The sequence below is a fragment of the Anser cygnoides genome, chromosome 7 (assembly GCF_040182565.1).
Source record: "Anser cygnoides isolate HZ-2024a breed goose chromosome 7, Taihu_goose_T2T_genome, whole genome shotgun sequence".
Taxonomy (NCBI): domain Eukaryota; kingdom Metazoa; phylum Chordata; class Aves; order Anseriformes; family Anatidae; genus Anser; species Anser cygnoides.
In genome coordinates this window covers 6,466,925-6,494,093 of record NC_089879.1, presented here as the reverse complement: position 1 = coordinate 6,494,093, position 27,169 = coordinate 6,466,925, and the positions used below count along the sequence as shown (strand labels likewise).

General features: G+C 47.0%; 2 long non-coding RNA genes across 2 annotated transcripts; one reads left to right on the top strand and one right to left on the bottom strand.

Annotated features, from left to right (window-relative positions):
- Nucleotides 1-9,059: 9,059 nt before the first annotated feature.
- LOC136791214 (uncharacterized) lies at nt 9,060-19,439 on the bottom strand. Its single transcript, XR_010832706.1, has 3 exons — nt 18,291-19,439; nt 14,245-15,702; nt 9,060-10,761 (listed from the first exon to the last, which is right to left on the bottom strand). It is a non-coding gene; the product is annotated as an uncharacterized lncRNA (long non-coding RNA).
- Nucleotides 15,829-18,319, top strand: LOC106045209 (uncharacterized). Its single transcript, XR_001212655.3, has 3 exons — nt 15,829-16,461; nt 17,207-17,295; nt 17,935-18,319. It is a non-coding gene; the product is annotated as an uncharacterized lncRNA (long non-coding RNA).
- Nucleotides 19,440-27,169: the final 7,730 nt, after the last annotated feature.

Below are 27,169 nucleotides of genomic sequence, written 5' to 3'. Positions count from 1 at the left end.
CCGACGTTGTGCATGTTCAGCGCAACCAAAATTACAAAAGTGTGGGAAAAGTCATCTAAGTGGTTTTGATGAGAAATACTTTGGTGTCTTCGGACACATATACCAAAATAGTTTCCTATGAGTAACAAGCTCTGGAATTGCCTCCAGTGCAAAGTACCGGGACCTGAAAACCATTCCACTAAACCTCCCGGTTCAATATCTCTCACCTTCATAAGCTTCATAAAAATGCCAGAAATGGAAACAAGATTCATGTGACGCAAATGCAATCAATCACAGAAGCTGATCCTTGAGGAAAAAATGTATAAAGCAAACTCCCTGACACCTGTAAATGGAATTCAGCTTCCAGGTAACTTACATGTCTTGCTGACAGCATGCTTTATTGGTGTCACAGTGATCTTGTATTTCAGTTCTTAACTGAGTGTGGATGCAAGAGAAAAGGACTTTGCAAGCAATTGTGCTAACGCTTTGCATCTGGCTGTGCTCAACAGCCAGTTGAAGGCTGTAAGTGCCTGGAAAGCAGTGGCACACCTCTTTGGGAGCTTAATTCATGACAGGAGCTGAATGCACATCCAACAAATTATAAGTTACACGTGAGGGAAAATATTATTCTGTTAACAGTTAAGTCACAAGCCTGCAATAAGTAAACTGCAAAGCAATACAGCTTTGTCTGTTGACTATCAGTTGGCCCAAAAGAGCTCAGGGGTATGTAACAGGCAGAAATAAAACCCCATACATCTTGATTTAGATACATTGAAAGCGTTTCCTCTAATATGGCTTTGTAGTTTCCCACTAAAACCTTTCATCTCAGCAGCCTCAGCTCCCACGCGTGCCCTAGGACAGACACTGCAGACAGACCCCTCTGCCTGGTGGGGTTGGTAATTGGGGCTCGCATGTTCCATGCACACAGGATGTGATTCACAACTGACATCACGCTCATTCATCCCGGTTTCCCAATGACCCCCTTTCAGCACTCATGGAAACGCTTGGTCAATAAAACGTAATGACATTACTGCAGTAAGCTGATTTTTGAGTTAAGTGCCTGGCTCTCTGTCTCCGGGATCCTCCCACTGGTTACTCGACAATGGCAAACAGACAAAGGTTCTAATTTTGCCTCATGTTTGATTGAAGGGGGATAAAAGCGGGGTTTAATGATCTCATTTACTGAGGGCCAACCCAAAGCTACAGCCCCCCAGCACCCCAAGCCCCCTCCTCTCTCCCCCTCCTGCCTGCTCTCTGTGATGCCTCACCCCTTTCCCTCTCCAAACCCTGAGTCAGCCCCAGGCAGTCTGGCAATGTGCTGGGCAAAGAAAGACCCTTCCTTCAACCGTGAACTGATATCGGAGGGGATGAAATCAGGCTGCAGGCACCACACTGGGTACCTGCTTCAGTTCCTGACTTTGTTTTTAGTGCATTTGTTCCCCACCAGGCCCATCACCTTCGCCTCCCGCCGCTCTGACGGAAGAGACCCCCACCAACGCTCGGTGTGCACCCACGAGCTCCAGGCAGCAGGGTGAGCAGGCACCAATGCTCCCTGCTCCAACTACACTGAGCCGCGGCAGGCTGCTCGTGGTGTGAAAAGACTTAGGAGAAGTCTCGGAGTATGTAGGGAGCGAGTCATGGACCAGGCACGCAAATTTCAGGGATATTTCATCAACATATCCCCTGCTCTGTAAGACCAGGTCTCCACATCCTTGAAGATCATCCTTGAAGATCATTTCCACCAACATATGCACCCCCTCCCAGGCAAAAATAAAAAGCAGTAGTTCATTCTTCATTCGTTCTACTCTACCCTCCTCTCTTCAGTCCTAACCACAGTAGCTGGAAACAAGGGGCCCCCAAGGAGACGAGCCCATCATTATCCCATTTGGGCAGTGCCAAGCCACCATCCCACCCCCTTGGCTGTCCCCTCGCACTCCCTGCACGGAGGACTTTCTTCTTGGCCCTGCAGTGTAAGAACAGCCCCCAGCAGGAGCTGCCGGCCCCCAGCCCCAGCTGGAACAGCGACAGGTCCCGAATCCCAGAGCGGGGAGGCAGTGACTTACTGACGGCTCAGCCCCTGAACTGGGAGCAGCAACTGATCGTTGTCTGAGCTGGAAGCCGCCCTGTGTGGTGACAGGTAGCTTAGGAGAAGCAGCCACCTCGCCTGCCAAGAGAGCTTCAAAAAGGACAGGGGGGAAGCAAAAACCTGGCTAGAAACCAAATGCTTTGCTAAACCTAGATAGCGCACTGTTTACTGACAGCAAACCAGATTAGGAAAAAAATAGGGGGATTTATGCAAATGTTCTTAATTTAATAACTGCGATCAGATATGGCTTTGTTTCTTCCATGTAATTTGTGTAATACAAATAAAGTACAAGGGCTCTTTTCCACTATAGGAAATGAGAATTATTAAACATTGCACCAAAAAGCAAAGGAATGTGTTTACTGACATGAAAAATGATCCTGCGGATACAAAAGCTTTTGTATGTTAATTGCTAAATGTCAATGCAATTTAGAAAGTGGTTGCAGGAGGAAAGAATTCCTTTCCAAAACAGAAGTGGCTTTTCCCCATCTACCAGCCTGATTCAAGACTGCATCTTGAAAGTATTTATGGCTGTGTTTTCGTCGGTGACACTGGGTCAGTACCCAAAAACATCCTTACTTCATATTGATGTGGTTACTTGCTAGGAGGCATAAAGGAAGTGAAGGATTTCCTCCAGTTTTATTACTGAATGCTCAAAATGTTTCCTGGGGTAAACAACACCAAAGCCATCTGTTTTTTGTTTTTTTTTTTTTCCTTTTGGGAAACAAAAGGAGAACAACAGTAGCAACTGGTGAATGGAAAAGTACAGGTCTAGCGCTGTGTAATGAAAAAGATCTTCCTCTGAAAGAGGGAGGGGGAACGACTACACACGTCTTTGGCTGATATATAAACGCAGCAGTGTTGGAAGCCTTTAAACATGCTGTCTCTGGTTTTCTGTCCCACTCCATACAGGAGAAGAGAAATACAAAACGTGACTCAGCTGCCTGCTAGTTAGAGACGTTTCAGTAAATTAAATTTTGGACTGGCAAATGATGGAGCTTCTTAAATCTTTAATCACAGCCTGTTGATTTACTGCTCTGGGAAAAAAAAAAAATGCAGACCTGATGGAAAAAGACAGCTGAAGAAAACTTATCATGCAAACATGAACGTATTCACGGAAGGAAGTGAATGCATTTCATCCCAAACCTCTTCTATGAGGAGTGCAAACCCCACTGGGTACAGAGCAGCCACCAGCAGGGTGAGCTGCACTAAGTGAAAAAAGAAGACGTGTTTCGCCAGGACAGAGGAGCAGGATTTGCAGAGCACACCATGGGGTCCTTCCTCACCAAGCACCACCAGGAGAACTTCTGCAAGGAGAGCTTCAAGACAGTTTAACTAATACAGAGGAAAGGTGGATGTGTCGCGGGACACTGCCAAGCACCCTTCAGCATCCAACGTCCTTCTCTGCCGTACCATAGTCAGCCATGCTCGTGGACATCTCTCCCTTCCTGAAGTCTCTCCCTAAAAGATGCTCCACGGCCCTCCCAGGGGCGTGACCAGAAGCATCCCCACTTCGTGAGCTTCTGAGCTTCTTTCTAGAGAATCTAAACCCAGGACTGGCACTGAGGGAGACAAACATAAGGAAACGCAACAGGAAAAGAAATCGGAGGAGCAGAAATGAAACCTAATGGCTGAGCAGAACAGTTTGCTGCCCTGGAAAAGGATGAGAAATCTTACAGTTACCACTCATCTGGTAAGCCAGGCCCACTGATAAAAATGCTTTTATTACAGCGATACAGTGAGGGACAAGGAATGCAGGTGATGCCTACAGACTGGCAGCTCCATGCAGGAACCCAGTGCCTCTCGTAGCACCTCGGGCAGCTCAGCACGTGCTGTGGGGCAGCAGTTTTGGTTTTACTTCATGGGGCTGATGCACAGAGCCCATGCACATCTGTGGGAACTGCTTTGTCTCAGAAGAGACTGAAAAATTTGAGCCTTTGAAGAAAACCACCACCAAAGCGATTTAAAGGCTGGTGAGAAGGAGCTGCTTCCAGTGAGAAACTGGATGGGCAGGATTTGTTTAGCTTATCAAAGAGAAGACCAAGGGTGACTTGATTACAGGGTATTAAGCACCTCCATGGAGAGAAAATACCAGTCATAAAGGGCTCTTTAATCTAGCAGAGAAAGGCTTAACAAGAACCCAGGGCTGGGAGCTAAAGCCAGAGGACTTCAAATAGAAAATATGGCTCGGGTTTTAAACAGTAAGAGCAAACTGGCAGAGGACGCAGCAGGTTCCTCACGCTAACTCGAAAAATGCTGCACAGCTGCCTCCATTCACAGCACGGGCCAGCACTGCTGACACCTTCCCTCCACACACAGCAGAGCATGAGCACAGGAGATGTTGTGAAAGGGGAAAAGACTTGGCCCCCAAAACCCCCTGTCCTGCAAACCAGCCCTGGGTGCAGACGGGCTCCCTTTGGTGCCCGCTACCCGGATGAGATGTATGGAAAGGGGAATAGTTTTTTCCACCTGATTGCAACTATTTAATTGATCAAGTTGAAGTCAGCATTCATTAAAGAGAATACAAACTTACTACAACTGGTTTTGACTTTTCATCTTCAGAGCAAGATCCAAAGAACATTCAACGAAGACTCAGAGACAGGTTTTTGGCTACCATTTCATAAAGCATTTGGTATCTTAGCAATGTTTGGGATTCTTCCTCATGTTCAGCTAATTATTTCTGCTTCCTGTTTTCTTTGGAATTGTTACTATGTTCTGCATTGCTGGAATCTGAAATATTGTTTCATGGAACATTGCTGTATTTATGCATACCACAGACTCGAGAGATGCTGAATTCCTTTTGTTCTACTGATCCAGCTTTGGAAAAAAAACATTTCCCATCTCCAACAAATTTTAACACTCCTCCCCAAAAAACTGTGAAAGCTTCACACCTGTATAAAAATTCTTAACCACTAAAATACTAACTGTTGCCATTTAAAGGAAAAAAAAAAAGAGTGACTTTAGTTTTCAAATACAAAATAACATGTTGTTGACAGTATGAAAAAGTACCGTTTTGTCAGAGAGCCAGTTTCTGCTCAAAAAACAGTGATGAAAAATTATTTTTCTCCGCTCACTCTAGCTGCCTGGGTAATTCTGTGCTTCAGCAATTTGGTGGAAAAAAAAAAAAACAACAACAAATTCTAGATGGCCAGTTCATACATTTATTTTCTTCAAGTGAAAGAGAAGTTTTGGCCTTAAAGGAAATAATTGGGAAATTGCATTTTTTTCCTAAACCTGCTACAGATCACGTGACTGGTCTGTGATGAGATGAGCAATTCTTCTCTTACTGGGAAAAAAAAAAAAAGGGGGGGATCTAATATTCAGTTTCAGGAAATACTGCCTTTTAGTTTAATGCTTTCAGATCTGTAAAGGGATGCAGGGTCAGCTGGTGGGAAGCCAAAGGTATTTCAGCTTTTCGTTGTGTTCTCTCATACAGCAGCTCGAAGACACGCTCAGCTTTTGTATAGGAGAATAAGGGGTTCTGCAACTAAATGCCCGTGATATTCCCCCTTTTTAGGCACCTTCCTTTCCCCAGCCAGAGTCACGCTGCCTTATAGTCTTTGTCTCCTCCTCATACACCCGCAGGTTCTCTGCTGTCTTGCTTTTGCGTCCCTTTCCCCCCACACCACTCCTATTCTCATCATTAATGGTTGATAAATAGCTAATGAGTGGATTGGACGTTAGGACCTCCCTTTCCATCTGGGCTGCATGCTATTTTACAGGCCCTGCTAGATCTTTATTAGATTTGGGTGCAGATTATTGATTTAGGTAGATGAGGTCGTTGTAACCTCATCTCGCAGAGAAAGGAAGCAGGGGAAGCCAAATGCAATTCGGTGGTTATTTTCTGTACCAGTGCAAGCCAATGGAGGGGAAAAAAAAAGTCAAAATGAACCCCAAAAATATCCATTAAAAAATCATAACTGGACCTTACACCAATTGCGATGCTCTTATGGGCACTTGAAAGCTGATATAGGGTATAAAAGTTTGAGCTTTCTGCAGATTAGTACTACAGAATAGATAGTAGGTGTTGGTAAAGAGACAATGTTTATAAAACACCAGACTATTCCTAGGGCAAAATGACATCTATTTATAGAATAAGAGCACCACCTAAGACGTAGTGATGGCTGAGTAAAAGGACAGCTTTTGCTTAAGTTATTTTTACTTCCGTTAAATGGCCATATCAGCACCTGCAGATCTAATAAAAGCAGAGCTCAGACTTTGTACTAAGCACTTTCTATCATCCTGCCAGAGGTATCTTAAGCACAGAAATCTCCCAGGAAGCTTGGTGTTCCAAGCTGGTGCCTGTAAAAGACTTCAGCACGCTTATAATCCCATGGATGTGAACACTAAGAGTGTGTACAGGTTCAAAAACGACTGCATAAAAACATAGAAATCAGAGGAGACTTTAGGAAAGAAATCATCACATAAATGGGTACAAGAGCCGTGTATTTCTCTTTACCTGGAGCCCAGTCCACCTGCAGCACGGCGTGAGCCTGGGCAAGTAGGGCTCACTCGCGGCTGGCCATGTGCCTGTTCCTCCTCCTCTTCTCCGAGGGGTCTCAGGCCAGCCCTGCCCTTCCAGCTCACAGCTGGAAACTCAAAGAGCTGTGATCCCAAACTGAGCACCCACCTCAGAGCTGGAGCTGCCAACTCCCTTGGCCATCCCCATCCAGCCTGTGGATCCCAGGCGCACACCTCTCCTCATTCCCTGTTGGGGACGGTAACCCGGAGTGGCAAATCCCACCAGGCAGCAGAGTTTTGGCTTTGTCAGACTCACAAAGTGTGCATTGTGTGCCTAATCCTTGGGCATGTGGGGATTCCCATCCTACAACCACATGCCAAATCGCACAAAAGCCATTTTCACCTGGACGCGGGGTTGTTGTTCACTCCTAATGATCCGTGACAGGCTGCTAGCTGTTTCCGGATCACAGCTCTTTGATCTTCTCATTCCAAAGGAATATGAAATTCAGGACCGTTGGTAATATCCACGGGCTGTCACACTGCGCTAAGCTCCCTTCCCTTCACACGACACCCCGCTGGCGCCTACCTTTTCATGGCCACGTTCATGTGGGGGATCCCAAAATCTCTCTCTCTCTCTCTCTGTTTTCTGTAAAGCAAAACCACCAGAAAGAGCAACTTTTGTCTTACTGCACCCGCCCCATAGAAATGGTCTAGACCTCTTCACGAAACTGGCTTGAGTGAAAAATTAAATATTTCCATCTGGTGTGTGGGATGAGAGGCCTGTCTCCAGCTCCTGCCAGGTGTCTACAAGATGTACTATATGAGGCTGATTCCTAGTCCCCCTCCTCTTCCAAAGGCTAGGAAAACCCATGGATGAAAACCACCACAAATGACAGCAGTCACCTCCACCACAGCCATCCATGCAGTGGGCGGCTGGGAGTTGTGTCCATCTGAATGCTCATTTTCTATATAATTAAGGTGGGGAAAGGCTGTAAAGTGAAAGATTTTATAAGTTTGACCCAGAAAGGGTCTTTCTGCAAGCCCCATTCCCTCACCCAAGCTTAAGCCCAGTTCTGTCTCCTTGGGCTTCACTGCTGCCACAGCCAGAATTTCCATTTTGCTTCCTCAGCCAGAGCAGTAGCTTGTTGTTTTCAGGCTCTGCTCACCCTTCCTTCTCCCCATCCATAATGCTCTATCGGATACCACCACGCTTCAGTGAGAAAATAATGAAGAAAAATGCACGTTCCAACAGAATTTGCTGAGAACACTTGCCTTGGTTGTCTCCATTTTACTTTTTGCTAATTCCCGAAACATTTCTGCCAGGCAGTACCTACTCTGCAGCATGAAGGAACATCAACAAACGCTACCTGGTTTCCCTGTGAAAAAACACCGTTCCCCTCCTCTGCCTTGGGATGGCAATTATCTTCCCCCACCTGGTTTGAGGTTACCCACATTTCCCTTGGCAAAACAAGCACTGAGATTTTCCTCACTTCTTTCATGCTTTGCAAATTCTGTGGGAGAGAAACCCTTGCTGTGGCTATTTGCTGAGAAGTTAAGAGCCCACGAGAAGCAGTACAGAGAGCAGGGCACCGCAGAGAGCATCCTTCCCTCCCCTCCACGTTTGGTTGCTGGGGTTTAGGGTTAGGTGGGTCTGATCCTGACCCTGCCTGGCCTCAGCCCACCCCTCACGGCTCCAGAAGGCACAGTGCAACTGATCTCGCCTCCTGCACGTGGCGTGGTGTCCCTGAGCCCACGCTGGTAGCACAGCAAGCACACATCACGAATTTCCGCACTGAGAGATCCTTCAGGAAGTCTGGGCTCTCTGTAGACCTGTGTGCACGCTTAGCATTGTGACTCTACTTCTTTCTCACAGATTTACCAAAAATAGTTCGAACGTCACTGTATACCTCCCCCTAAATGGCACAAATAAGTCACTAGGAAGCTGTAAGAAACAGTCACTGCTAATCACACAAATGGTTTAATAATCCTAAGACTTGGCCAAGCTGCCAGCACCAGAATCACAAAAAAAAAAAAAAAAAAAAAAAAAGAGACCAGCATCTCCTCTTATTTCCCATCTTTTTTCTCCCTCCTTTCACCAAGACTTCCCTGTTCCTGGGTGGGCAAACCACAGTGATCTTTTTCCCTAAAGAGTTACAAGTCGGGGTAAATGAGAGGGATTACGTCACAACAACAACAACGAAAACAACAGGAGGTCCTCCTTAATTCAGAAATCGTGCTCCATATTCCTGACCGCCACCTTTAGGCACCTTATCCTTCAACGTACAGATAGTCTTCAACCTGTGGCCCAAGGACACCTGGGAATCTTAGGATGATTCTGCAAAGGGTAATTAAGTAAAGCAAGTCTATTGTTAATGGGCTTAAATTAGCTCTATGGAGATCCACAAGCTCAATGAAAAGTCTTTTTTAATAAGAAATGAAAAGGCTTCTGCAGACAATCACAGAAAAAAAAAATTAAATTAAAAAAAAAAAAAAGGAAAAAAAAGGAAAAAAAAAAGAAAAAAGAGTTTATTTTCTGAGATGGACAGCAGTCAGCTGGAGACCCCTTTTTGGCCCTCTCCCCTGCAAACAGCACGACCCCCCTGCAGTTGGTGCACGTACACTCAGCATCCGATGGCTTCCTGCTCTGCCGACCTGCCAGATTTTCAGCCTTTTACTCCTGGATCCTTGATCTTTGTTCCCTTGTCAATAAATGTCTTGTAAAGATTCTAGAAGCCCCAAATCCCAACCACAGTCTCCTGGGACAAGCTGTGGGACATACTCCCAAGCTCACTTGTACCCAAACACCCACACCGTCACCTAGTCCACCCCTGTGGCAATCCCACTGTCTTTATTACTGGCAGATCAAACCCTAAACATCTATAAGGTGCAATTCTCTTGCACTTTTGACCACAATGGATGTAAGCAGCCCCCATAGATGTGTGGCTGTAGATGCTGATGGTAAGCCTTCAGTTCAGATTTGCTACGGCATTTCTCTAAACAGGGGAGCCCTGGGAGCACGTCTCTGCAACCCGAATTCCCACCTGAGGACCCAATCTCTGGCAGGTGCTGGGACTTTTCCTGCCTGAGCTCCTGGACCGATGGATTTCCCACTGCTTCACCACTGACTCTGCCTCCTTGTTTCCTTCTGATGGATCCTGGAGAGCACATTCGATCATCTCTCTTACATGAAGAATCCCTACGTCAAAGTTGCTGTAGGAATCAATTCGTTTTATTCGTTGTCTTCATAAGTAGCAAACATAATATTGTACAAAGATGAACAGTGCTTAATCAGGAAAAAAAAAATCCTACATAAGCTCAACCCAAAAGAACCAAAATCAAACATCAAAAAGTCCCTGGGCTGAGAAGTAAACACAAAAAAATTTCTTTCCTAAAAACAACATACACGAAATTGAAAACAGACTAAGATGGGAACAGCTCCTGTAACACAATATCACTAATCAAATGCTACAACACACATTTGTTCCGAAGACAAGGCTCACACGTCTTGCTGCATGCACCCAGTCCCTTCTAAACTCCATTAAAGAGTAGTCAAAAATAAATAAGATAAAAACCATTTGCATTTATTATCCGAATTAGAAGGGCTTGCCAGATGGGGAGCTCTCCTCCAGCAGGGCTGTTGTTTTCAGAGGCAGAGAAGCACTCGCACTACCCAGCTGTTTGGGGCCTGCCATGTTCCCACTCTCAGGAAAGCATCGCCCCTGGCTTTTCCCTGTAATTAGTGAGTGCTAATACCCTGGGTTAGGCTGTGGAAAAGTCACATTCTGAGAGATCACCCTTGCGAACAGCTGTACTCGTGAGACCAAACGTCACCAGCCCAAGCTGTCAGCCAATTCATCTCCAGCGAAAGTCAACCGGGCCGTAAATTGGGAGTTCTTTATCTCAGGACAGCAGACCGAGCTGGGTTTTAATTGCTGAGCTATGCTAATGAGCCTTGTTTGTGACACAAGGTGCTTCGTGGTGGCTGTGTTTGAAAACATGGTATCGTAACCCCCCCGAGGGCACGCACAATCAGCTTAAAACCACTGCCGTCTGGGTACAGAAAAGAAATCATGTACCGGCCCCGTCAGCATGGCACATTATCAAAGGCATCATTAACAGCTGCTTCGTGCAATGGCAGGAGGCTCTCCTGGGTGAGCTCACTTCATTGCCTTTCCATTCTCTGCTCCCTTTTTGTTTTTTCTAAATCGCGGGTTCTGTAAACATCACTGTCAAATCATCTGCGGGGGGAACAAAAAGATATCGAGAATTAAGCCTTTCCTAGCAGATAAGGGCTGTGTCTGTTTTTAAAAGGGAAAAAAAAAAATCAGAACAAAACAAAACATACCCAGGGAAAAGCAAACAGACAAAAGAATAGCAGCAAAAGTGTTTCTCTCCAACTTGTTGAGACAAAACCTGCTGCAGCTCCGTTTTCTCTTTGTTCCTTCTGGATTAGGGGCTACAGTATCACAGACAGCATTTTAATGTTGACATTTAGGAAAAGAATAGCTCAGGTGGACATGAGGCTACAGGTTTTCTTGTCCAGATATTGCAAGCTCTTTCCTTTGCCCCGTTAATGATGAGGCTCGTGATAGCTCGCCGCTTGACGCAGAAAGCCCAGGCCATTGGGAAGGCTAGCGCCTAGCATCGTTAAAAGTCAGTAGTACTTAAATATGGCATTATTATTCTTACTGAACCACCCAGGGACGCGTGACAGGCCCGCAGACCCCATGTGCTGGATGCAGTACAAATATCTGGCTCCCCAGCCTCCGCGCTCTTCCAACCCGGGGGCCCGACCTTGCATACGCTTACACACCCGAGCAGCTCGCGGCATCACGTGGCCCTCCTGAAATCAACACAAGTGGTGAATGGAGTGAAATCAGTAATTACCCATGTGCTTAATTATTTGCCGAACTGGGGGCTGTTTCATTTTTAGCTTTTCGCTTCAAAATATTAGATCTCATCCAGCGCGCCTCGCTTTGCGCTCGATCCCACGAGGAACGGCGTGGTCTGGCCTAATTAAGCAAACCACTTAACGAAGTGTTTAAGCGTGTGAACGAGCCCATTGACTAAAGTCTGCGTTGCTTGGCCTCATGTGCTCAGCCGCTTGCAGGATGGACCCTTGAAGGCACAGGTATTGGTGGTAATGTTCCTTGAGGGGGGACAGGTCCCGAATCCCAGCGCTGGGTGCACAGGGCACTGGGCACACTGGGGCTTCCCTGCGGCTCACCCAGCAGATGGAGCATCGCAGCGGGTGAACCAGGAGCCCTGGAAGAGCTGGGAACTGCCGACGGGTCCCCTGCTCCCTGCCTGGAGGGCGCCCAAATGCGCCTGTGGCAGAGGGTGCAGAGAGGCAGCACTGGAGACCAGCTCTCCCCAGGCCTGGGCTGGCTGGGATGAAGCCTCCAGTAGTGGCTTGCTTCTCACATGCACTAATTTTAGGCCCTTTAGGACAGAAACTAATGATAACACCCTACCTGGAAAAAAAAAAAAAGGAAAAAAAAAAAGAAAAAAAAGAAAAAAATCCCCCTGGGCCTGTGTAAAATTAGCAGTGAGCTGACTGTCCCACTTTCGTTCCTGCTATGTGGGGCAGCATGGCTGGTTAATGTGCTGGGCTTGTCTAAACACCCTTTGCTTCCCCCCTTGCAAGGAGAGCCCAGGGCAGAGGATGAGCCTGCTCACCCTGATGGCCAAAGCCTCCTGAGTACTTCCATGGGAAGGCAGCAGGAGGAAACGGGGCAAGACAGGCAGAAAAGCTGCCGATGGGAAGGAAAAGGAGGGGGCGACCTTCCTTGGCATGGGAGACCCACAGCAATGAGGGCTGTGGGGTGGAGGACAGCGTGGAGCCTCCAGGGACAGAAGAGAAGCCATGTGTGCCCTCTGTCCTGCAGCACCCATGGGAGCAGCTTGGTGAGGCAGCGGGGACCTCAGTGCCTCCGCCTGGTGCTCGGGAAGGGGCTGTGCCTCTGCCCGCCACCCACAGACAGACACGGGCACACACCTGGAAGCAGAGCAGAGTTTAACCGGAAAAAAATCCTCGAAAGCAGCATCATTACCATAATCCAGTATTAGTAGGAAATATGACCTCCACCCTGGAGCTCTGAGATGATTCCTCTGAGACCTGCTGTCTGCCCAGGTGAAAACCTCCTGTAACGACTCCCCAGGGTAAGGGAATTTCAGAGCTGCTGTGAGATTTCTTCCAGCATGAAGGAAAAATCCTGGCAAACGTGTAATGTCCAAGGAGGTGGGAGAAGAGAAAAGGGGAGGGAACCCACAGGTCACATCCACCTCAGAAATAATAATTTTTCACAATGTCACTTTCCCTGTTGTTTCAATTCCAAACTGCAATCTGTTCCAACATGATTTTTATCTTTCTCTGCTCACGATGCATGTTGCAGGTCTGATCCTGACCCAGCTCCCCTCCTAAATACTGGTATAACCTCGGTTCAAACAAAACCTCAGGAAATTAGTACTGGATTTGACTCAGATATAAAACATAATGATGGGTGGACTGAAGGGAGAGGGGAAAAAAAAAAACACAGAAAAAAGAAAGATATCAGGAAAAATGCCAGTGTGTACCTTAAACAAGAGAAGCAGTTAAATTTCCCTTGCCCCGCACAGCAAAGCCCCAAGAGCTAAATGTAAGCAACCAATTTATTTCAGTAAACAAAAATCTGCCAGAATGGCACTGTTTTTCTCTATGCAGCTTTTTCTCCCCATTGGGACATCAAGATGTTGTGTTGCTTTTTTATTTTTTTTTATTTTTTCACAAGGCACATTATTCCATTTAAGTGCTTGTACATGTTTATTAATAGAGAAAAAAAAAAGAGTGAACAATGAGCTACTCTGGGGAGGCTGAAAGCCTGCAGTGGAACAGTGAACCAGAGGAGAAAATCCATTTAGGAAAATGCTCATTTTAAGATGTGTTCCTTTCACACTTGAGTTATTTTCCTCTGCACCCCAAAGTTAATTAGTATCCTAGTGACACATCGGTCCTGCATCCATGGCACTGCACACGTCTGTGCTACCCCAGCCCCCTCTGCCCACGTCCCTCACCCGCTCCGGGCACACCAAAAAACAGGTAGGACCCCAAGCTACACGTCCTGACATGGTGCTGCAAGAGAGCACAGAGTGACCAAGATTATCTCTAACAACGTGCTGGGAAGCAGTGAAGCTTCTGTACAAACATCCCTCATTGCAGTGAGGCCTGAACCTGACTGTAAATGACCCGATGTAAATGAGCACCATTCAGTTGTTGCTGCTGTGAGGATGATGGAAGACTTGAGATACCGAGATGATTCTGGCCCTCCGTCGTGTATCCTGTGACCACAGGTGGACATAAGGGCTGTGGAGAGCTCCTGGGCTGACAGGAGACAGCCTCCTTGCAAATACTGAGCAGAGATTGCTATCGCTGCTTGTCACTCAGCTGGTGACAGCTCCTGAGCAGGGAGGAGGCCCCACGGAGCTAGGTGCTGCTGATAAACCAAGCGGAAAGACAGTTGCTGGCATGAAGAAATACACGCTCACAACAGTGGCCATGGTTCCCAAAGCAGTGAAAAAGCAGGTCCACACAGCTGGTCTTGAAAAGGGAGTCAGAAGAAAGCAAGCCACACCGTGAAGACGTGCTTGGGGAACCAGAGAGGGGAAACACACACGGCTCACTTGCTACTGAAAGGAATTTACTAACGTGAGAAGACATTTTTTAAGACCAGCTCATCACTTACCATAACCTCCCAGCTTTGGCAGTTGACACCTGAACTCCTGCTACCTGGGGACCGCAAAGTTCCCTGAAGATACCAAAGGTTAAATGTAATTTGTTCGTTTACTGTTTCCGAATTGGATTGTTATTTACCAGCTGTCAGTAGCTGTGTGCTCAGCAGTTTCAGCTCTCTCTTGGCTTTGCTCAAATAGTTTCCCAAAAGCAGAGCCAGTGGGAGGTTTCCGCTGGCTTCAGTGGAGCTGGGACAGTCTCTGATGTGGCTGTATCCCCAGGCATACCCCAAGCACCAAACCCCTCTGCTTACAGTGTTGCTGCTTCTATGCTCAGTCAAAAAAGATTAGCCAATTTCAGACGGTGCCTAATGAAAGCTGAGTTCTTCAGTGCCAACATTTGCCTTTCCAGCCCGCAAGCAGAGGCTGGCAGGTTGGCCTGGCATTCAGTCTGCAGCATGTGACCGTGTAATGAGGGCGGTCTGTGAGCTGCAGCGCTAATGCACGGAGTCACAAAAGCCGCTGCCCACTGTGACTTGCTTCACTATAGTGGAAGGATATTTTTTGTGTTATTAAGGCCCAGATGGGGAAACAAACCTATTCTCGGCTCTTTCACAGCCCTAGTAGGTGACTGTGGACAAATTCTGTAACCATTTTCTTTCTTAGGAGTGCACTGCCATAAAAAGGAGATAGAAAATGTCCTTTCTCACAGGAGGATGCAGGGGGTTCAGGTATTAGTGGGATGAATGTCGCAGTAATGCTTGTGAAATGTAAAGACTAAAATGGAGAAAGCCCTGCTGTGCCAGCTTTAAAAGCCTGCATGTAATAGCTGGATCACAAAGGTCTTTTGGGTCTCCCTGCAGCACCTGCAGCAAATGTAGTTCCATTGTTTCCCTGCACTCTGCCATCCAGCCCCACAGCAGCCTGCCTGGAAAACATCAGGCAGGCAGAGCCAGCAAGTACAGCAGCTGTTACAGACACAGTGTGGGCTGGATGGCAATAAGCATTTTGTGCCCACCCGGAGCCCAAGCGATTTCTGTGTAGGAAATGCCTGGTGCTCCAGGGATGTGCTCCAGGGACTCATCCCAGGTCGGGCAGACAAGACCAGGTTTTAATTCCTCCCTCCTGCAGCATTCCTACTGGACCTTTTGCAAACGTTTGCTTTTATTGGACCCTTTAGGCATGAGGAGGAAAGGTACTGAAGGGTCTGAGACGCTTTGGATACTGACACAAGTGTCTTTTTCCAATTTTTCTTCACAGCTTACAAACATATGCCACAGGGCGCTGCAGTTGCACTTACAAATACTGTACCTCCCGAAGAAACAGCCCCCATGGCCACAGGGATTTCTGCAGTCCCTGACAGCACCAGGGAGCTTGCGAGCTCTTCCACTTCAGCCAAATGAGTAGTGTCAGGTGTTCCTCCGGCCCACCAATTCTCCTGACAGTTTGTGTCGCCGTTATCAGATTTGCCTCTGAAAGAAACAATGAAATAACATTTTCTCTCCACTGTTGCCGGGAGAAAGTCACAAATAAACAAGAAGAGAAAGCAAATAACTAAGTAGAAATCAGTAAAACCAATAAAGTAATCAGGCTGAGGAGGAGACGGTGGCTGCAGGGTGGTTAAGAGTTTGTTGGGTTTTATCTCTTTCCCTCACGTTGGTGAAGGGGCTCACCGCAGACAGCAGTAGGTAAAACACTGCCAAGTGCTTTTTTTTTTTTCCCCCAAGTGTCCTTGTAAGTAATTTGCCCGCCTTCATCACCGGGGCAGGACCCCTGCCTTCAGCCGACGGATGAAAGACATCCCTTTTTGGCACTACAAGGAGCGAAGACAGAGGCTGCGGCCGGGCCAGCTTTCCTACTGTGCCACAGCCACACGTCCAGCTATGCATGGCACACACAGACGGCCTCTGTGTGAACGGCCTACAGCTGCCGTAACTTAACGTCACACACAGTTTGCAGGATGTTCGCCTAAAGACGGCCTGACACAGGTCTGCGCAAGATGGCTGCCAACAGGCAGTGGGGGGACGCTGGGCCTAGGAGCGGGGCCCGCCTGCGCTCCCTTCCTTCATCTGTGGGATAATTTCTGACCTCCGGCCACCCGGGGTCTTCCCCAGAGCTCCCACTGCCATTTCCATGGAACTCTTTTTGTTACAATAACATAAAAACATGTCTGATCTCTTCTTAGCGTGTCAGCAAGCCGTGAAGGAAAACAACGGAAGCCCATCAAGAAGGTATTGTAGCTGTTTTGCGAAGACATAAAAGTCAGTAATATAAGAATAACCGTATTAAACATCCCATAAACATCCAGCACACAATATCTTCTCTCACTATGAAGAATATTTTATGAAGCATACAATCTCATTCAAGTAGATGCAGCTATCTGCAGCAGGGCACCACTGCTAGCAAGCACGAGGTACAAAGCCTGCCCTCAGATGACATTTCAGGCAGCATTTAATAAACGTCCAAAGATTCAGCTGCAGAGGAAAACAATCACCACCACCTACACAATCCTGCACAGACTATATCGTTCAATTCTGGACTTTATACAAATCCTCTACATATTAAAAATTAGTAGCTGTCCTTGGGTCTTGCTAGCAAAGCTGGCTGAATGTAAGTCAAAGACTCTGTAACTGAATTCACAAGAGTCCTGGCCACAGGATAGAATTTAAGAAGAATTCACTAAATTCCTATTTGTTTCATTGCATTGAAACTTGGATCCTCGTATATTATTATGTTTGAAAGCACATTGAACATGTTTGCATTCCGGTGTCATGATGCTTTGTGACATTGCTGAAAGCTGCAGCAACAACACAGCTACTTTGTCAGCCATCCGCACCGGTAATGGCAAAAAGAAGGGTTCCTGGTAGGTGATAAAACTCCAGTAACAAGAAGCAAATCTGTCCTAGAACGGGTTTCACCTCTCTTTTCATTTGCAGATGAATGAAATCTCTTTCATTCCCATTCCCTCTCTTGCAGGCTTGCCATTTCGCTACCATTCCTCCACACCACAATGTCAGCCACGATCGAAGCAACTATCTAAATAAAACCATCTGGGTTCCGCGATGGTGAGTGTATGTTGTGATGTTTTTGTGAGGAACAGCACATCTCTAGAGCTGGTTACAACTTGGCAAGTCTCACTAAAAAAATAGTGTCACTGTAAAAAATTTTCACAAATTCTGAACACTATAAAAATGGTAAAATGTGTCTTTTGAATTGCTTCATCTCAAGAAGGCTGAGACACTCCAGCTTTATCGTTCTGACAGCTATGGTCACTGAGACAACACTAAGAAACATTTTCAACTAACCATAAGGTTTTAAAACTGTTGTTCGAGTGCTGATGAGTACCACATGTGTGAAACCCTTCAATTTCAGTAAAAGCTTACAAGTGTATTGTTTTCAAAGGGATACAGTTAGGTTCTAACACACATGTAATATGTACCTGGCTCTCAGGAGCATCGTAAACTTAAAGAAAAATCCAACCAAATCTCTGTGCTGTTCATTGTTATTTTAGAACCTTGTACAAGATCATTTCAATAATATTGGCTTTCAGTAGCATTCAGCTTCAATTTTTATAACATTTGGGTGTTAAATTTAGAGGAAAGTTGTTTATTAGTTTTGGAAACAATGGTGTTTATTCACATTTTCTCTCTCTCTCTCTCTCTCTCTTTTTTTATTTTGTTTTTGTTTATTTTCCTAATGGGAAGAGCATTCATATTAATCTCAAATGCTATAATCTTTGGTAGCAAGACAAAGCTGCCAAGAAAATAAAGGCGATCCCTCCGGAAATCTGCATGGTAGAGGAATCTTCGCACAACTAAACATACCTGTGGACAAGTATTTTTGCTTTCCTGCACTTACAAACAACATTTTATGTGCCCAAAACTGGCAAATTGTTGGAAAAAAATAATAATAACAAATAGATATTTATATAAAAAATACAACAACAACAACAGAAAGTATGCAGTTAAATGCCAAGAGAGGGCCCCCACCCTGGGTTTTTCCCTCCCTCCTTTCCTTATACCAAGAAAAACAACACATGACCAGAGCACACGGGTCTTACCCTTCTTTAGCAGTGAGAAGTTATGAATACGATTTTGATCTTTTGCTCTTTTTACCTATATAATAAGACAAAAAAAAAAAAAAAGTTAAATACTTTGTCAATATGGCTCTTCATGTCTCAATTACCTTAATGATATGATAGCAATAAATGGATAAATAAGGATAAAGTTAGCAGGAGTTTCCCCATTAATTTCAGCGGGATCAGAATTTCATGAACTTGTCCTTTGAAAGGATCAGGGTCTAAGGACATTCTGGAAATCTGCATTTACATTTGTGTGGTTTTTCTCCGTTTTACTTCTACTTTCTTGCTGACTCCCTTTGCTCTGCTTTTACTCTCAGGTCCTTAAAGCAAAGGTTTTCCTCACCTCCTTCGATAGCAGTTAAAAGTTTCCTCACCACCAGCCTTGCCCACCACTAGCAAGCATGTCTTTGGCTATCGGGATGCCAGCACTGGCTTGAAACTTAAACATATACATTTATCCTACTAGCACTGACTCTATCTTTGAAAATCTTGCATTTTCCATGGAAGTTCTATTAAAAATAATAATTAAAAAAATCTGTGACACGCAATGGTATCTTATTTTAGTTAGGCTGCTACTGGAATGGTCCAAAACGCCCACCCACTCATCCTCCCAGCAGCCCAACAGCTGCAGTAAGACAGCAGTGCATAAACTCTGGCATGTGTTTACAGAAAGTACGCCCTACTGAACTAGCTCGGTGTCCTTTAACTGCAAGATGATGAAGGGCATTGACATGTGTACTAACCACAGTGTAACAAAGGGCTGCATGGCACTGAAGCTAATAAACTTCACTGACTGAGAAACTAGAGCAGTGCAAAACTAACCTGGCACACCCCAAGTAACCCCAAAACCAGCTGACAAACCTCAAAACACAAACATAAAGAAGGAACCTTCACTCTGTAGCTTCCAAGAAGCTCCGTGGTGATCTGTTCTGAGCTCAATGCTGTGACATCTTTACTGGAAGACGACGTGAAACCATGCTCTAACAAAGCTGCAGGTGACACAATAGCAGGGAGTGATAACCGAGGGAGAGGGTTAGTCACTGCCATGGGACCAGCAACATCAGCCTCGGTGCAGCCACATCGAGCCGCCCAGCTCCACGTGGTGGAGGCAGGGCTTCGGCGTGGGCAACGCTGACGGTACAGCCAGCGCGGGGATCGCAGTAGCTGGTCAGCCAAGCACAACTTGAACATCACAGAAGCAGAGCCAGTGTTAAGGATGCTGTATTAACAGCCCGAGCTCCGGCAGCACCTGGCAGGGCCCCATGTTTGCTCCCGCTGCCTTTTTGGGGTGTGGGGCAGCCTCAGCCGGCTCCTCACCCTGCTGATGAGGCCCTTCCCCAGAGCACAGGGCTGCAGCTCTCACCCTGCCTCCTCGGGGCCCCGCTGTGAGTTAAAAATATCCCTTCCCAGAACCTTACCAGAGATACAGATCTTCTGGTTCGCAGTTTAACTCCTTGGGCAGCACACAATGCAAATGCTGGAAAGCTGCAGGCGTAAGGCACCATTTAGACAGCAGAAACATATAAATGCCAAAGGCTTCGCATGGAATTTCAGATTGCACCTTTATTTTTAAAAGCTGGCAAAAGATAAGGAGGGGGCTAGGCAGGGAAATATCACCCTTCAGTATCCACCTACTACAAGCTACTGTCAGAAACAAGATTACGAGCCAGATGAACCTTTGGTCTGTACCTATTTTTATGTTCCTACTCAGTCATACACGATATTTGAGCATACTACCATAGCAAAACAAAGCAGACATCCCCTGCCCCTGGCATTCCTGGTGTCATTTCTGCTCGAGAGTTCAGAAAGGAGTATGAAGGATGGGAGAACAGCCACTACAGTCCCAGATCCAGCAGCAAAATCTGTTTAGTTTATGAAGACAGAAGGTAAAGGGATGACTTGGTTGAAGACTACTGGTGTTTCCAGTGAGAGTATAATGTTGAGATCAGTCCTAGGTTAACATAACTGAAAATAGACAGTTGCCCACTGCCTGAATCACACCCTGCAATCACACCCAGGCCACCGCCATCCCAGCACCGCCTTCACCTTCACTTCCAGCCCCCTCCCTCACCTCCTCCTGGCTCCTGCAAATGGTGGGTGCTCCCTCGATGCACCCCAGTCCAAGCGATCTATACCAGTTCTTAACTACCCTTTCTGTGTTTCCCTAATAACCAATGTAAACTGCCTTCACTGTGCCAAAAGCCCATTCCTCTGTGTCCTATCCAACAGGATCATGGAGAACAGATTATTCCCTTCTTTGAAGGCATTTAAGACCATTATCATGCCTCGCTGCAGCCTCCTCCTGCCTCGGCAGCACCAATCCTTTGCACCTTTCCTGAGAGGTCACAGCTCTCATTAGTCTCACTGCTGGACTTGCTCCAAGTGCACCTCATCTGCCTTGAAACGCGACCACCGAGGTGGACGCGGGGCTGCAGGCACGCCACAGACACACACCAGCACCCCAGGATCTGTCACGTGTGCCTGAGAGCAGAACTTTGCCCTCCCTTAATCGTGTCTCGTTTATCAGCAATATAACATTTTACACATTATCACCCCAATTACAAAGGCTTGTAGGTGATAATGAGATTCCACTGGATATATTCCAGCACAGCACATTCTAGGTTTTACTAACTTCATTAACCAAGAAAAGCTGGTTAATGGCTGAAAAGTGCAATGATGCACATAATCATACCAGTTGCTTTGCTACTACAATCATATTATTAAGATGGATCTTTGAGGTACAATTTCCATGTATAATTAGTAGTTTATCCCTTCAGGAAGAAAAAAAAAACTCAAAAGCACCCAAAGGCTTGAACAAAACAGTTCTTGCTGAAAACACGAACGATGTTGTGCTCTCAGGGTCGGACTCCAGATTTGCGAGAGTACAGGAGCACAACAGTTTGGAAACTCAGCGCAGGCTCCTGGGGGATGTGAAATGCCTAATTGCAAACTGCAGTCCCCTGACCCACGGCTGTGCACAGAGCTGTGTGTGCAGGAGCACCCGGCCTCGCCAGGCACCTCGCTTTTCTGACAGCAAGGCTCCTGAAGCATCGCTGGGGCACCCTGAAGGAGTGAAGGACCTTCCTGCTGAAGCTTCTCCCCCTGCAGCAAAGGCACCGGTGGTGTCAGAGAGCAGTGGGGCCTGCACGTGGGCCAGCAGAAGACGACTCAGCCCTGCAGCTGGGTCAAGGAGAGCGGTGAGACGTGGATGACAGCTCCCGTGCATGATGCTTTGGCTGGCTGTTCAGGCACCATGAGGCAAGGGATGCGCCCCTGCCGTGTCTGCTGAAAATCTCAGGCTGCTGAGCCTTTGCTGAAGGCCTCCTTTCCCCAAAATCTTAGACCTTGAAGTTTACTGTGAATCCTGAGAAGACAAAAATACCCCACAGATATCAGAATTATAAAACATTTAGACTGACTAAAAATTTTCTCAACTTCAGCATTCTTTAGTCATTTCACTATTTTCTTGCCCATCACTGCTCTTCACGATAAAGACAACTTCAATCTCAGATTAAGTAAACAAGCACCACCAGGCAAACAAAACGATGGGAAACTCTCTGTTTACTCCTTTTGCAAAATAACAAAACAGAAGACAAGAGCGTGAGCTTCCAAGTGCAAGCCTCATTTTTTGGTTGTTTTTCTCTTGCAGTTAAATCATACTTATCAGCCTGACAAAAATGCAATAACTTTTTTTCACTAGGACTTTTCTTACAAATTTAATCAAGTTGTCAGAAGAAATCCTATTATCCTCACCATGTGAAATTAATATATCAGGAATTTATCGACTGTATTATGTGTGCATATGACACTTATATGGAACAGCTAGTATATACGTCTTCTGCTTGGTAACATTTCACACAATAAAAAAGGCTTCAGAACTGAATGTGCGGTGATCCTAAAGCCCTGGCTATGGCTGGCTCTGGCTAGGAGCTTAGCAGGAGTCTTCGCTGCATTTAATCAGCCAGGCAGACCTCAGGAATTCTGCTGGAATCCTTGTCACTATTAGAAATATGCGCTACCATTTGCTAATTCAGGTTCAGAACCAATTCAGAAACTCAGAGCAATAAATCCTCGTGCAAGTGTCAAGCCCTATCAAGTATATCTTGGAGCAGTGATTTTTGGAGAGCAGGAATACACAAAGGAATGTAGAGTGTCTAGCCAAAATTTTATTTGAAATACTCTTCTCAATGAATTTAAAGACTTTTCCAAAACTGAAAGCCTCTGCTGTTTCCTGTCCTCATTGGTCTGGCCTCAGATCTCCATGACCTTGCACAAGACACAAAAAAGCGCAGGCGTGCACGTGGTGGAGGCAGCGTGGAAACTCGTGGCCTCCCTCTTCAAGTAAGTGGGGGTTTCATCAGTGATATCGACTGAACAGGATCTCACTCTGCATGGCAAGCCATCGTAACGTTTCTGCTCTTCTGCTCAAAAACTCTGCAGATTCCACCAGCTTTGAGAAAAACCGCAAGCGCTGTCGCAAGGCCTTTGGCGGTAAGCACACATTGCGTGTTTGCCCACGTTTGTCGCTGCCCAGAGTTACAGGAACGCATGAAGCAGCGCTGTGTGCAGGCAAGGCCAGGCGACACCCCAGGTTTAGACGCGTGACACCTCCAAAACACCACCACAGCTCTCCAAGAGGCTCCAGCAGCAGGCACCACCGACACGCAGCTGCTCTGAGCACGACAGACCTCGGTGCATGCAGCAGTCTGAGCGCCTCCCCGCCGGAGACAAGAAATGGAGCCCTCACCCTGGAGACAGCGATGAACGGAGCCACAGTTACAGCACGTAATGAAGTAATGCCGCTCTATCTTTCAGTGATCTAATACATCTAGCAGAAATACCCAACAGTAAAGTCCAATAATGTAGAGTTCAATTCAATTCACTATAAAACTGTAAAACGAGCAAGTTTGCCGTGCTATTTCAAGTTTGCAGGATCTTTACAGAAGTGAATTTGATTTGCTGTAAGAGGGAAACCTCGCTCTGCCTTTAGAAACCTGAATGCTTACAGCATTTGTTACACTGCCCCGATGTATTTGTAAAATGCAGAAATTGCTCAAGAAGAAAAAAAAAAAAAAAAAAGACCTTTCAGTTTTCATAAAACCGTTTGATTTTCTAATAAACAGGATACATAATTTTCCATGCTACTTTGACATTCTTCTCCGTGAGACATGAATGTGAGTTACTGTATCCTCAGGAAAAATATGCTCCTGCTGATAAACATTTGATTCTTGGCCTGTGTTTGTGTTCTGCAGCAGTTTGAAAGGACAAGTCAAAACCATGGCTATGGTCTGGGACTTTTACATTCTTTAAATTCAACGTATTTGAAAGAGAGAACAGAAGAGCTGATAGCTTCTACTGTTTATCAACCACTATAATCCAAGTGGATACATTTTTGATTGTAAAAACAGCCGTGCAATGGATTGATGTTTTTGCAAAGAGCAAATGTTTCCAACATTTTCAGCCGTGCTTTCAGTTTGAAGATATAAAACGGTCTGTGTCCAGAAAACATTTTGCCCCTTGAAAACAAATTCAGCCTCAGCTGGCAAACTCTGTGGGGAGAGGAAAATCAGTTTCTCCCCACTCTGCACTGGCAGCCCCCAAAACATGGGCAAGTTTGTTCTCCTCTTATTTGCTGTTGGGTCTAAGAGCTGGGAGCACCAGGAAGAACCAGCTTCTGCAGAGCCTCAGGGACCCAAAATGACAGAAACCTCAGCTCTCTTCCTGCTGCTCAACTCCTCCACAGCTCATCCAAAAGCCCATTTTTATGTATTGAAGAATTACTGAGGAAAGGGTGAGAAGTGTGAGCCCTGCACGCCTGCTGCTGCGACCACAGCCGTCTGCTGACGGTTCAGGTTCAGCCGTGCAGGATGCAGAAGCTGCTGTAGAAGGATCTGCTTGAAGCAGGGAAAAGGATGCCATTTTGCTGGAAAGCCAAGTGCTCCAAAATCAGTCAGTCAGAGCCGTATTTCAGTTGCCTGTGTAATTTTCTGCTGTGGTGTGCACATTGCTTACGAGATCGCGTACCGCTCGGGTTCGCCACCCTGCTCAGCTCCCAGCTGGTCCGGTCCCCAGGCGACGAGCCAGATCTTCGGGGTTCTCCTCCAGGTCCTTCAGCTGGTGGCACTTGTCAGTCCGTGGTTGTTCAGGACTGTTCATTCTTGCGTGTTCACGGGGCTGGCCTGAGATGACAGATGCAGCTCTTGCAGCCCAGCTCCCCACGTGAGCCCAGAACAGACACAGCTGCAGAGCTGGGGGGGTTCGGTGAGCACTGAGACCTGGGAGCCACTGCCTAGTTCTGCTGCACTGGGGGCCTACAGCTGCCTCCTCTGGCTTTACCCCCATGAACACCCAGGAAAATAATAGCTCAAAATATATGGCAGCAATACCGTGAGAAAAGAGTACGTGATGGCACAACTAAAGGCAGTATCACGCTGCACGTATCTACTGCGCAGGCACCCTAAATTTGGGCTTCTCCTTCACGCATTTGACATTCCTACAGAGATAACAATACAAATGAAAGCGTGATTCTTTAATTTCTTTTCCAATTGCTGGTGTCCCTTCATCAGGCAATGATGTATTCTTGGAAGCACCTTATTATTTTCCCTTGGCTCTTTCCAGTTGCTTGCAAAGAGGTGGAGCAGCATTTCTTAGAGAGCTGGCTACCGCCGCGCTGTGCGTTGCTCTGGGTTTTCGATGGCTGAATCAAATTAAAAGTCAGCTAAAAATACATGACACCCCCCACCAGCTCCGTTTGCCTGTGTAAACATTTGCTGCAGTTGCCTGAGGACTGTCATGCAACTCCAAAATGTATGGAGATGACGGATGTCATCATTCGTGCCTCCAAAGCAGGGCTGTGGTCTGCCCCACGGAGACGTTTGGCACCCTGCTCCAGAACCCGCCAGGTGCCCGCTTGTGCAGGGCTGGCACGCCGGGTGCAGCACAGGTCGGGAGGAGGGTTTGCAAACGTTTCCGCACGGCAAAAGCACGAGCACGTCTTCAGAGCAAGAGTCCCAGAGCCCAAGCTGTCTTTCAGGGTTGGCTTTTACTTCCCTAACCCGTCGGGCTTTGCCAGTAAAAAGGGCTGGAGCGGATTCATCGCATTTCTCCCTGAAACCCCACACGAGGGCAAGCCCTGGTGCCCCCCCGATCCCCCCAGCCCCTCCAGCACCAGCCCTGCACCCCTCTCCCTGAATGCCCAGGGCGTTCAGCCTGGGGGTGCTCTCACACCACTGCTGGAGCCTCCGAGGCCCCGGGGCTGAAGCTTTGCTTTCATGACTCGTGTTTGTATCTCATTAAAACCTAGCTCGCTCGCGTTAGTCCCACCAGCTGCTTTCAATCTTCCGAACAGGATAGCTCTGTACTATAAACTTCGGCTTTCCAAACAAAAGCATCATCTGTTAAGCCAAAAGCTTTAGAAAGGATCACTGAACGCCAGCCTGGGAGCCCAAGCAGCGCGGGGCACCTCTTCCCTCTGCCCGCAGACACCGGTGTGTTTGTGGTGCTGTCAGAAACGAGCCGCTCCTCGGTACTGCGGCGGGGAGGAGAAAAACACCCGAGAGCGGCACTGAGGCCCACTTTTAAAAGGCATTTTTGGGAACTCCCCAGCCTCCTGGGGCGGCTTGTGGACATCTCCCACGTCAAACAGACACCGCCTTAGTGTCCGCGGGGGTTGTAAAGAAAAGCCCGGGCAAACCCAAGCCACCTTCGAAGGACGCCAAGGAGCAGGCCGCGGCCCCCTGACACGTGGCGGCTCTCTCGCTGCGATGGGTGAAGGCCCCGTGCCCAAGCGGTGCTCTCACCTCACCACGGCTGGAAATTAACCACGATTTTAATTGCAGGCGTGCCTTTACCCCCTCCACCCCGTGGGGAAGCACAAGTCTGGGACGCTTTGGGCTCTCTGGGCACGAGGCCTCAGCCCTGCGGTTTTGGGCCTGAACCCGGCTTCACACACAGGGGGCGTGCTCAGGCCTCTCCTGAGCCCATCCCAAAAATTTGTCAGGTTTTAGGGAACTCGCAGTGGGTTTTTGGGTACTAACAGTAATTCTGGGGGCACTAACAATTCCTTCTGGGGTACTAACAGTAGTTTTGCGGGTACTAACAATTCCTATTGTGATACGAATAGTAGTTTTGGGGTACTAGCAGTAGTTTTGGTGTACTAGCAGTAGCTTTTAGGGTACTAACAATAGTTTTTTGGGTACTAGCAGTTCATTTTGGGAACTAACGGCACTTGGGTACTAACAAATGCTTTTTGGGTACTAACAGTAGCTTTCTGAGTTCTAATAGTATTTTTTGGATACCAAGAATAGCTCTTTGGGTACTAACAGTAATTGTTTGGGTGCTAACAATTCTTTTTTCTGTACTAACAGTAGTTTTTTGGGTACTAACAATAGTTTCTGGACATTAACAATAGCTTTTGGGTACTAATAGTAATTGTTTATGTACTAACAGTGGTTTTTGGGGTACTAACATTAATTGTTTGGGTACCAACAGTAGTTTTTGGGGTACCAACAGTAGTTTTTGGGTACTAATAATAGTTTCTTGGGTACCAACAGTAGTTTTTGGGTACTAACAGTAGGTTTACGGTACAGATAACAGCTTTGGGGGTACTAGCAGTAGTTTTGGGGCACTAACAGCGTTTTTTCGGGTGCCAGCAGCAGCTTTGGGCCCGTAACAACACGCCCACCCCCACCGGGGGGGGGGTCCGACCCCTGCCACGCGCGGCCCCGCCGCCCCCGCCCCTCCGCGCGCACGTGCCGCGCCACCTGCGCCCCCCCCTCCCCTCAGACGCCCCCCGCCCCGCCGCCCCCTCAGCCAATGAGCGGGAGGGGGCTCTGCCCGGCGGCCAATGGGAGAGCGGC